The sequence below is a fragment of the Leopardus geoffroyi genome, chromosome D1, assembly GCF_018350155.1.
Source record: "Leopardus geoffroyi isolate Oge1 chromosome D1, O.geoffroyi_Oge1_pat1.0, whole genome shotgun sequence".
Classification (NCBI taxonomy): domain Eukaryota; kingdom Metazoa; phylum Chordata; class Mammalia; order Carnivora; family Felidae; genus Leopardus; species Leopardus geoffroyi.
Genome location: NC_059329.1, coordinates 12,192,678 through 12,202,887, shown reverse-complemented (window position 1 = coordinate 12,202,887; position 10,210 = coordinate 12,192,678).

Here is a 10,210-nt window from a genome sequence, read left to right as displayed (position 1 = left end):
AAGAATAAGCACTAGTAGCAATGACTTTCCATTACACTGTACTATCCTGGTTCTTCTCTTAGCTGGCTGATTGCACCTTATTTTCTGATATTTTTATTCTCTGCATCATCCATTTCCTAAGGTTTAAAGGATAATATTGGGAGACAGTGGGCTTTTTAAGTGCCACCTCTATGTAAGCAGGTAGACTAGCTTTTTCCCAGTGGACTCCTCTGTCATTATGATCAGATAAAGCCAAATTGCCACACGCCATACAGTACTGAGTTGTTAGAACCATGTCTGAAGAAGAATGTTGGTAAATCAGAGCGTGATTAATAGTGAGAGGTCTGGAAACAAGGTCATAGGGAAAATGGCTGCCCTTTATTGAGTGCTATGTGTAAGGCATTGTGCTAGGGGCTTTTAGTCATTTTATTCAGATATTTATTGAGAACTTACTCTCTGCCCGATGCTACCTGTACAAGGCAGTCAGACTAAAGTGGTGAACAAGATCAATAATGTCTCCATTTTGATAGAGCTTTATATATGTCCTTTATTTCTCACAATGGCCCAGAAAGACATTATACTTCATCTTATTGCTGAGAAACCAAGGCACGAAGAGATGAAGTTAAGTGTCCAAGATCATACAGCTAGTGAATGATAGAGGCTTGCAGCTGTTCAACCCAGGTTCCTCATTTGAACCATGCAATACAGAAGAATTATTTCTCAATTCTCCCAAGGATAATGTATATCTGACACTTTTCTACATACCTAAAAAGTTAACTCATAATATATGACGGGTGCCTTCCTTAGACTGGGCATTACAAAAATCTATGGTTGAGAAAAGAATCCCAAGTCTATATTTTACGAGTTTTAGACTGGGGAAGAATAATACAATTAAGACTGAAGGTAAGAAGGTTTTCATAAAACTTACAGATGCCTAATAGTGAAAAATAATACCTCACAAAGTAAGATAAATTCAGCCATAAAGTTCAGATAGAGACTAAGTTCTATCAAGTATGAAACAGGATTAAATGTCTTCCTAGGATCATCCCCATTTAACCTATAATACTGTACTTTACTTTTTTTTTATTTTTAATTTATTTTTATTTTTATTTTTTAATGTTTATTTTTGAGAAGAGCAAGACAGAGCATGAGTGGGGGAGGAGAGAGAAAGAGGGAGGCACAGAATCTGAAACAGGCTCCAGGCTTTGAGCTGTCAGCACAGAGCCCGATGTGGGGCTCGAACTCACAGTCCATGGGACCATGACCTGAGCCGAAGTTGGACGCTTAACCGACTGAGCCACCCAGGTGTCCCTATAATACTGTACTTTAAAAAATAAACATGTCAGGGCACCTGAGTGGCTCAGTTGTTTAAGCGGCCAACTCTAGATCTCAGCTCAGGTGGTGATCTCACAGTTCGTGGTTTCGAGCCCTGTGTTGGGCTCTGTTGACAGTGCAGAACCTGCTTGGGATTCTCTCCCTCCCTCTCTGTCCCTCCCCCAAGGTCTCTCTCTTCCTCTCTCAAAAAAAAAAAAAAAAAAAAAAAACTTAAAAAAACATAAAAATGTTTAAAAAATAAACATTAAAATTGGAAATGAGAAAGGCACCTGAGTGGCTCAGTCAGTTGAGCGTCCAACTTTGTCTGGCTCACGTCATGATCTCCCAGTTCGTGGATTGGAGCCCCTTGTCAGCCACAGAGCCTGACAGGGTGCCTGAACCCACAACCCGCGAGATCTTGACCTCAGCTAAGTTGGACGCTTAACTGACTGAGCCCCAGGTGCCTCTGTAATGACTTTTTAAAAACTTACATAAGTATTGATTTTGTGGACTATTTTTTGTATTACTCTTTTTTTTTTAATGTTTATTTCTGAGAGAGAGGGGGACAGAGGCTCCGAAGCAGGCTCCAAACCGACAGCAGAGAGCCTGACACGAAGCTCAAACTCGCAAACCGCAAGATCATGACGAGCCAAGTCAGACGCTTAACCAACTGAACCACCCACCGCTGAACTGACTTAACCACCCGTTTTTACTCTTAGAAAATGCATCTACTGGGGTGCCCAGGTGGCTCAGTCGGTTAAGCGTCTGACTTTTGATATTGGCTCAGGTCATGACCTCACAATTATGGTTTGTGAATTTGAGCCCTGCATAGGGCTGTGTGCTGACAGCGTGGAGCCTGCTTGGGATTCTCTCTCTCCCTCTTTGCCCCCTTCCCTGCTCATGCACATGCTCTCTCTTAAAATCAATAAATAAACATGAAAAGAAATAAAGGAAGATGCATCTATTTTAGAATAACAACATGCTATACTTAACCACTGTTATTGACTAAAAATTCATTTTGTACACTAACAGTTTTAATGACATGGACTGCTCATGGGAAAACTTTGTCCCTGCTTCTAGATAATCTCATCAACAGAGGTTTATGTTGGTTCTTGTTTCCATAATACAGTCTTTATGACTCTAGGAACACAGTGTGACTTGGACAGTAGTGCAGATGTTAAGAAGGAGAATTTAGATTTTCGTTGGCTCAGATTTAAAATGATGGAACATTTATGTGAACAAGGTTCTCCTCTTGTCAGACAAAACACAGTAAACCACACTATATTCTTCCGCCCCACCCCCCACCCCCTCTGGCACATATGCACCATTATTCAAGCAGAGCCCTACTCCTGATGACCCCACACCTAAACCAACAAATGAAGTCACTCCTTCTGGGTGTTCCTTTTCTCATATGCACTTTCATGCCAGGCTTTTGTTTCTTCATTTACAAATCCCAGCTTTTTCCTGAAGCTAAGAAATATGCTTTAAAGGCATATTTAGCGCTGTACCCCCTCCTATGATTAGATGGTCCAACCCGTCTGCCTGGAACAGTATTTATGCCTGTTACCTCAGCATAAGTGAGAGCACCCTCTTCTATTCTTAGGTATTCTGGTTTGCACAGTAAATATGGTCATTCTATGTATTATACCTCATTTTTCTCTTCTCATCCTATTCTCATTTCCAGTTAAAGGTTTTTTAATGTTTATTTTTGAGAGAGACGGAGTGCGAGTTGGGGAGGGGCAGAGAGCAAGGGAGACACAGAATCCGAAGCAGGCTCTCCCTTTCTCTCTGCCCCTCCCCCGATAATGCTCGCTTTCACTCTCACTCTCTCTCTCTCTCTTTCTCTCTCTCAAAAATAAACATTACGGGGCGCCTGGGTGGCTCAGTTGGTTGAGCGTCCGACTTCGGCTCAGGTCATGATCTCGCGGTTCGTGAATTCAAGCCCCGCGTCCGGCTCTGTGCTGACAGATCAGAGCCTGGAGCCTGCTTCTGATTCTGTGTCCCCTTTCTCTCCACCCCACCCCTGCTTGTGCTCTGTCCCTGTCTTTCAAAAATGAATAAACATTAAAGAAAATTTAAAAATAAATAAATAAATAAATAAACATTAAAAAAAAATTTTAAGCCAGTGTAAACTGCTGTTTTCTATTGTCCCATATTTATTATATCATACTCGGTAACTGACTAGCATGTGTTGAAGTGGAGTCTTATTCGTATACTTACTTCCTCTATCAGCACTAAAACTCTTAAAAAGAATGCTGATTAGGGATATAGAAAATGGAGGCCAAGGAGACTGTTTTCCCTCGGTATCCAGCTTTCATGATAAGCCTCTGTAAGAGGGGTAACTTGGAAAGAAAAGCAAGGTGGGAACAAAGTCCTACAGGAAAGATGAGTAAGTGAACTCGTGATGGTCAGAGAGGCTCAACTGTCGGCAAGCAAAATTGTCTTTCTTTCCTTCAGTGAATCTATCCAGGGGCTGCTAAAGTGCACCTTTGTCTACCAATTTCCATGAAAAGTGCTCTCATTTTCCTATCAACCAAATGTATGTCTGAATACCCATGACTTCATACCACCTATTTCTTGTCCTTATTACCTATGATCGTTCAAAAGCAAAGTCCTGCCCATTTTATCTTCACAATGTATGTTTCTGTAATCACTTTCATCACATGGATTTTATTTACCTGGATATTTAACCTGTTTTCTTTGCCTCTGGCTTTCTACTTCATCCTAAATGTATATAGCCTCAAGGCTGATGAGCCTAAAGCATATCTCTGATCACACAGTTTTTACTTCAGTGTTTCCCAAAGTGTCTTCCACAAAACCTCCACTAGAAATAGTAAGATACTTCATTGTAAAAAGACAAGAGATCCCCTATTACCCAGCGATTGCACTACTAGGCATTTATCCAAGGGATACAGGTGTGCTCTTTCAAAGGGGCATGTGCACCCCCATGTTTATAGCAGCACCATCAACAATAGCCAAAGTATGGAAAGAGCCCAAATGTCCATCGGTGGATGAATGGATAAAGAAGATGTGGTGTATATATACAATGGAGTATTACTCAGCAAGCAGAAAGAATGAAATCTTGCCGTTTGTAGCTATGTGGATGGAATGAGAGGGTATTATGCTAAGCGGAATTCATCAAAGACAAACATCACGTGACTTCACTCATATGAGGACTTTAAGACACAGAACAGATGAACATAAGGGAATGGAAGCAAAAATAATATAACAACAGGGAGGGGGACAAAACAGAAGAGACTCTTAAATACAGAGAACAAACTGAGGGTTGCTGGAGGGATTATGGGTTGTGGGATGGGCTACATGGGTAAGGGGCATTAAGGAAGACATTTGTTGGGATGAGTACTGGGTGTTATACATAGGGGATGAGTCACTGGAATCTACTCCTGAAATCATTATTGCATTATATGCTAACTTAGATGTAAATTAAAAAAAAAAAAAAAAATCAATAGGTGCGCCTGGGTGGCTCAGTCGGTTAAGCATCCGACTTCGGCTCAGGTCATGATCTCATGGTTTGTGAGTTCAAGCCCCGCATCAGGCTCTGTGCTGACAGCTCGGAACCTGGAGCCTGCTTTTGATTCTGTGTCTCCCTCTCTCTGACCCTCCCCCATTCATGCTCTGTCTCTCTCTGTCTCAAAAATAAATAAACGTTAAAAAAATCAATAAATTTGATGAGTGGTGTATGTTTTACCACCTTGTCAGGGAGTCATGATGTATAATCACAGGTTAACTATTCTGATAATTCCTTTACAAAAAAAAAAAAAAAAAAAGGCTGTTTAACTTCATTTTAACCAGTGTTTCAAATTTATTTGTCCATAAAGTTTTAAATTTTTGCATACTACCTATCTTCCCGAGGAGCCTCAGTTCTTTTTTTTTTTTTAATTTTTAAAAATGTTTTTATTTATTTTTGAGAGACAGAGAGAGACAAAGCATGAGTGGGGAAGGGGCAGAGAGAGAGGGAGACAGAATCCGAAGCAGGCTCCAGGCTCTGAGCTGTCAGTACAGAGCCCGACTCAGGGCTCAAACTCATGAACTGCACAAGATCATGACCTGAGCCGAAGTCTGATGCTCAACAGACTGAGCCACCCAGGCACTGCAATGAGGAGCCTCAATTCTACAGAAACATCATTCTATATGCTGCTTCACTTAAGAACTTTCATTGGCTCCCCACTTTGGGTATTAGATATGGATTTTTATGTAATGTAGCAGAATTTAGTAAGTTTCCAGAATGTTATTAGTCAAACTGGTTGGTTTCCCCACTCATGGTTGGATAAGGTTCAACCCCATCTTTATTCCATATGATGACTGACTGGTACCTGCCATGGTCTTTGCTGAGTGGGGTGGGAGGAAGGAAGCAGGCATGAGGCTGCACACTCCCTAGCTACGAGGATCAAGACGGGCGTTGTTACTAAGGAAAAGCATTAGGAACATCCCCTGGGGAATACAGGTAGATGCAATTATCTCTTAAGTATGCTAATAATGTAATATATTTTTTAATGTGATTATTTACAAAAGAAAAAAAATGTAATGACTTACTTGGCTATTACTTCACTGGAGTATGTGAAGGCAGCCTTTCTTAAAAATACACTTCTTCTAGGGGTGCCTGGGTGGCTCAGTCGGTTGAGCATGTGACTTCAGCTCAGGTCATGATCTCACAGTCTGTGAGTTCAAGCCCCGTGTCGGGCTCTGTGCTGACAGCTCAGAGCCTGGAGCCTGCTTCGGATTCTGTGTCTCCCTCTCTCTCTTCCCCTCCCCTGCTCATGCTCTGTCTCTCTCTCTCTGTCTCAAAAATAAATAAAAACATTAAAAATTAAAAAAAAATACACTTCTTCTAAATTGGAGGAGAAAAATACTGCCTTAATAAGCTTCGCAAAGACCTGAGAGTAACTGAAGGAACGCAACTCTTAAAAAACATTGCACACTCCCTACACAGACCTTTAAGACCTTCCATAATCTGAACACGCTACACGGCCAGCCTTCTTTCTTATTCATAATATGCCCTGGTGGTTGCTGCTCTTTTCTGCCTCTGTGTCTGTGCCTATTCCTGTCCCCTTAACTAAAATGTTTGTACTTCTCATTTTCTGCCAGTTAAACGTGTATCCATCTAGATTGGTCAAGTTTCTTTACGTTGCAAAGGACACACCCATTTTAACCAGGTTAAGCAAAACATGGACTGTACTGATGCACAGAGCTGGAAAAGTGTGGTGAATAGCTGATGTCCTGTCTACCTAGCAACTGCTTATCCCCCATCTAACAGCACTTTGGTTTTGCCATTCCTTGGAGCCCCTCCCTCATCCTCCATTCATGTATCTGGGGAGAAACTTCACACCTACCTCCAGAGATAGAGCTATCACCTAGGTCTTACATGCTCTCCCACACCGAAGCTCCGGGAAAGCAGACAAACACGTCCAAATTTATTTTTATATCCATTTGTCTCTGTTATCCAAAGACTAGATATTTAATGAATGCCTGTAAAAGGAATTAATGGATGAACGTCACATAGACTATCTTTCCTTGGAATCAAAACCCAGGAGCATTCCAGGAAGGCAAGGGCAGGAAGTGTAGTCCCTTCAGTCTAAAATTATCCAGTTTGCTGGGCAGGTAAGAGTAGTGTGGCAAGACAAAATAAGCTTTGTTTAAAGGTTTCGCTTCAATATGGAATCAATCTGCCTCCAGAAATATAACCTAAAGATAAATCCTAATCCAAGATGTAGACAAATATTTATGCACATAAATATTTCATGCACTTTAAAATGTCCCTTTTTATAATTTTAAAAACATGGAAAGAGTTTATATGTACAAAACAGATGATGAGTAAAGAAAAAAAAAATGAGTGGTTACTGTATACCAGGTTGCTACTAACCACATTCACAAGGATTATTTTATTTAATCCTTATGATCATTCTATGACAGGAGGTGGCAAACTTTTTGTGTAAAGACCCAGGTAGTAAATATTTCAGACTTTGCAGACCAAGGGACAATTGAGGGTATTTTGTGGGTACTTCTATAGTGAGAGAAAACAAATTTGCACAAAATTTGTACTGATGAATTTCAAAATCTAATAGCTGATACTTTTTTTTTTTTTTTTTGGTGACGTTTATACTACTAAAAAGATGGAATTCTGTTTCCAGGGGTGGGATGCATTTTGCTTTACTGAAGTTCAGAGTGAGTGTTCTCTGTCATCAAAATCAGTAGGAAATGTTCTTCTGTTAATGTTGATTTTTAGTGAGATCTTATATATTTTATCTTTGAAAATGTCTTTGAAAATTTCTTTTCATAGTACTGCCAAATACTGATATCAACCCGTGAGTATATGGTTTTAATTGAGCATATTCATTGCTTGGAAGGCATTTACGCAATTCTGTTAAATTCTTCTCTTGATATTTGCCTTTTAGTGTATCATTATGCTGCAGATTAATTGCTTCCATTTGAAGGTGGAAGCTCTCCTCAATTGCACAGTTGAATGGATTTTGAAATATGGAAATTTTTTTGCATTCACATCCAGGTCCAAAAGATGCTGCTGGAGATGTAGTTTGAACTCAGAAAATGTATCTACTACAAGTTTGTGAGGGTAGGGAGACCTTGCTTCTAAACTTTTTAACAGGAAGTATTGAAACAGCTTGAGGTCACTTGTGATTCAAAGATAATTGTTGACATTATCTCACCACAGTGTTAAGTTTGGTGTGTACGAGCCATTTTGCCTTATAGCTTTAGAGTTAATTCATCGAGAAACATCAAGCCTGCAGCAAAAGCTAATTTCCTAAGCCATTCACGGTTCAGTGACAGTGGTGGAGGGCAGTTCTTCCTACCCCTGAAAAACGTACAAACCATACTTAGGTGGAGGGCTGTGCAAAAATTGGCAAAGGGCTGGATTTGATCTGTGTGCCTTAGTTTGCAGAGAACCTTATTTAGGGCACAGAACTATTGTTATGCCCAGAATTCGTGATCCCCAAAGGCCACCAGCGAACCAAGTCCGATGCAAAAGCAAAGAGCCTTTATTCGAGCTAGCTCGAGCTCAATCCCCTACGTGCACCGACGCAGCAGTGAGGTGCCTGGGAGAGAGAGCGAGTGTCAAAAGCACAAAGGTTTTATAGGGGTCTAGGGGCTGTTGGTGAGGTAATGGCTGTGACCCCAGACGACTGGCTGGGGAAGGGTCGGAGTCCTGTTACGCAGGTCGCCAGGCATGTTTTGATTGGGAAGTTTGAACGGGTGAGCGGGAGGTTACTCAAGGGGAGGAGGCATGGTCTGAGGTTTCTGCGATTTTCCCAGAAAGGGGGCATGTAGGGGACATAGTCACTCAAGGTGGAGGACACAGAACAAGATGGAGTCGGCCGGCGTAGGTCCGCCCTTTCATTCCCCCCTTGTCATGTAGCTTGCGGACCCAATCATGGGACCGGCTGCATTTCTATTTTGTCCTCTTCTGTTATTAGGTGCTCGCACTGAGCACGGAGGACCGTTAGACGGCCCCCATGCGGTCCCCGACAAACCAGACCAGTCTGTTGATTATACAGGGTCCGAGGGTTACTAGTAGGAGCAGGATGGCAAGGGGTCCGGCAAGGGCCGAGATGAGGGCAGTTAACCAGGGAGACCAGTTGAACAAAGACTCCTACCAGGACTGAGATTGTTCTAACTTTTGTTTTTGCCGCCCTTCCCTTATGAGGGCCATAGATTCTTTCACGACCCACGAGTGATCAGCATAGAAGCAACATTCTTCCCCTAGAGCTGCACATAGTCTTCCTTGCTGCAGGAATAATAAGTTTAATCCCCTTCTGTTTTGGAGTCCTACTTCTGATAAGTAAGGGATTCCTGGTTCTGCGCATGGAATCCGGGGGCGTATGGTGACAAGGGGAACAGAGTTTGGAGGTCTACGCAGAGTTCTGGGAATCAAGTGTCCCTGGGGTGGCTCTGGGAGGTCTGATTAAGTATTGTCCCCGAGCTGGTGTCTATGATCTGCCAGGTGATGTTCTGGGGGGCGTGGGGACTTCCGGCAGCATGAGCAGTGACAAGCAGAGCTAACAGAGTTACTAATATTAGGTGGGTCAAATGCTCTGTAGCTTGAGCTTGAGCAGGTTGTGTTGGTCCCGACTGACAGCCCATCGCGTGACGAAGTCCTTCCCGATTGAGGAGGGGTCCGCTGACCGAACGTGGGTGTGATGGACCCAGGTCATGATGCCGTCTACTTTGAGAGCGGTGGGGGTTGTCAGCAGCACGATATAGGGTCCCTTCCAGCGCGGCTCAAGGGTCTCTCGGTGGTGTCTCTTGACGTAGACCCAGTATCCTGGCCTGTACTGATGAGGTATCGGGGTCGGGCCAGACTCGTAGATGGCACAGAGGCGCAGCCAAATGTCCTCCCGTGCCCTCTGGAGCCCTCTCAAGGAAAGAAAAAGTTCTTGATCTTTAAACTCAGCAAGAAGTTCAGCTCAAAGGTTGGGAATAATAGGGGGTGGCCTGCCAAACATGATCTCGTAGGGAGTAAAACCCAAGGTGTAAGGGGTGTTCCTAACCCGGTAAAGGGCATATGGTAGGAGAGTCACCCAGTCCCTGCCAGTCTCCATGGTTAATTTGGTAAGGGTCTCTTTTAGGGTTCTATTCATTCTTTCTACCTGTCCTGAGCTCTGGGGCCTATAAGCACAATGTAATTTCCAGTTTGGCCCCACCGCCTTGGCTACTGCCTGTGTTACCTGCGAGATAAAAGCTGGTCCATTGCCTGATCCTACCATGGCAGGAAAACCATACCTGGGTAAGATGTCTTCTAGTAGCTTCTTAGCCACCGTCTGAGCCGTTTCATGCTTGGTTGGGTATGCCTCCACCCAGCCAGAGAAGGTGTCTGTAAATACTAAAAGATATTTATAACCATACTTTCCTGGTTTGACTTCAGTGAAGTTGACTTCCCATTGGG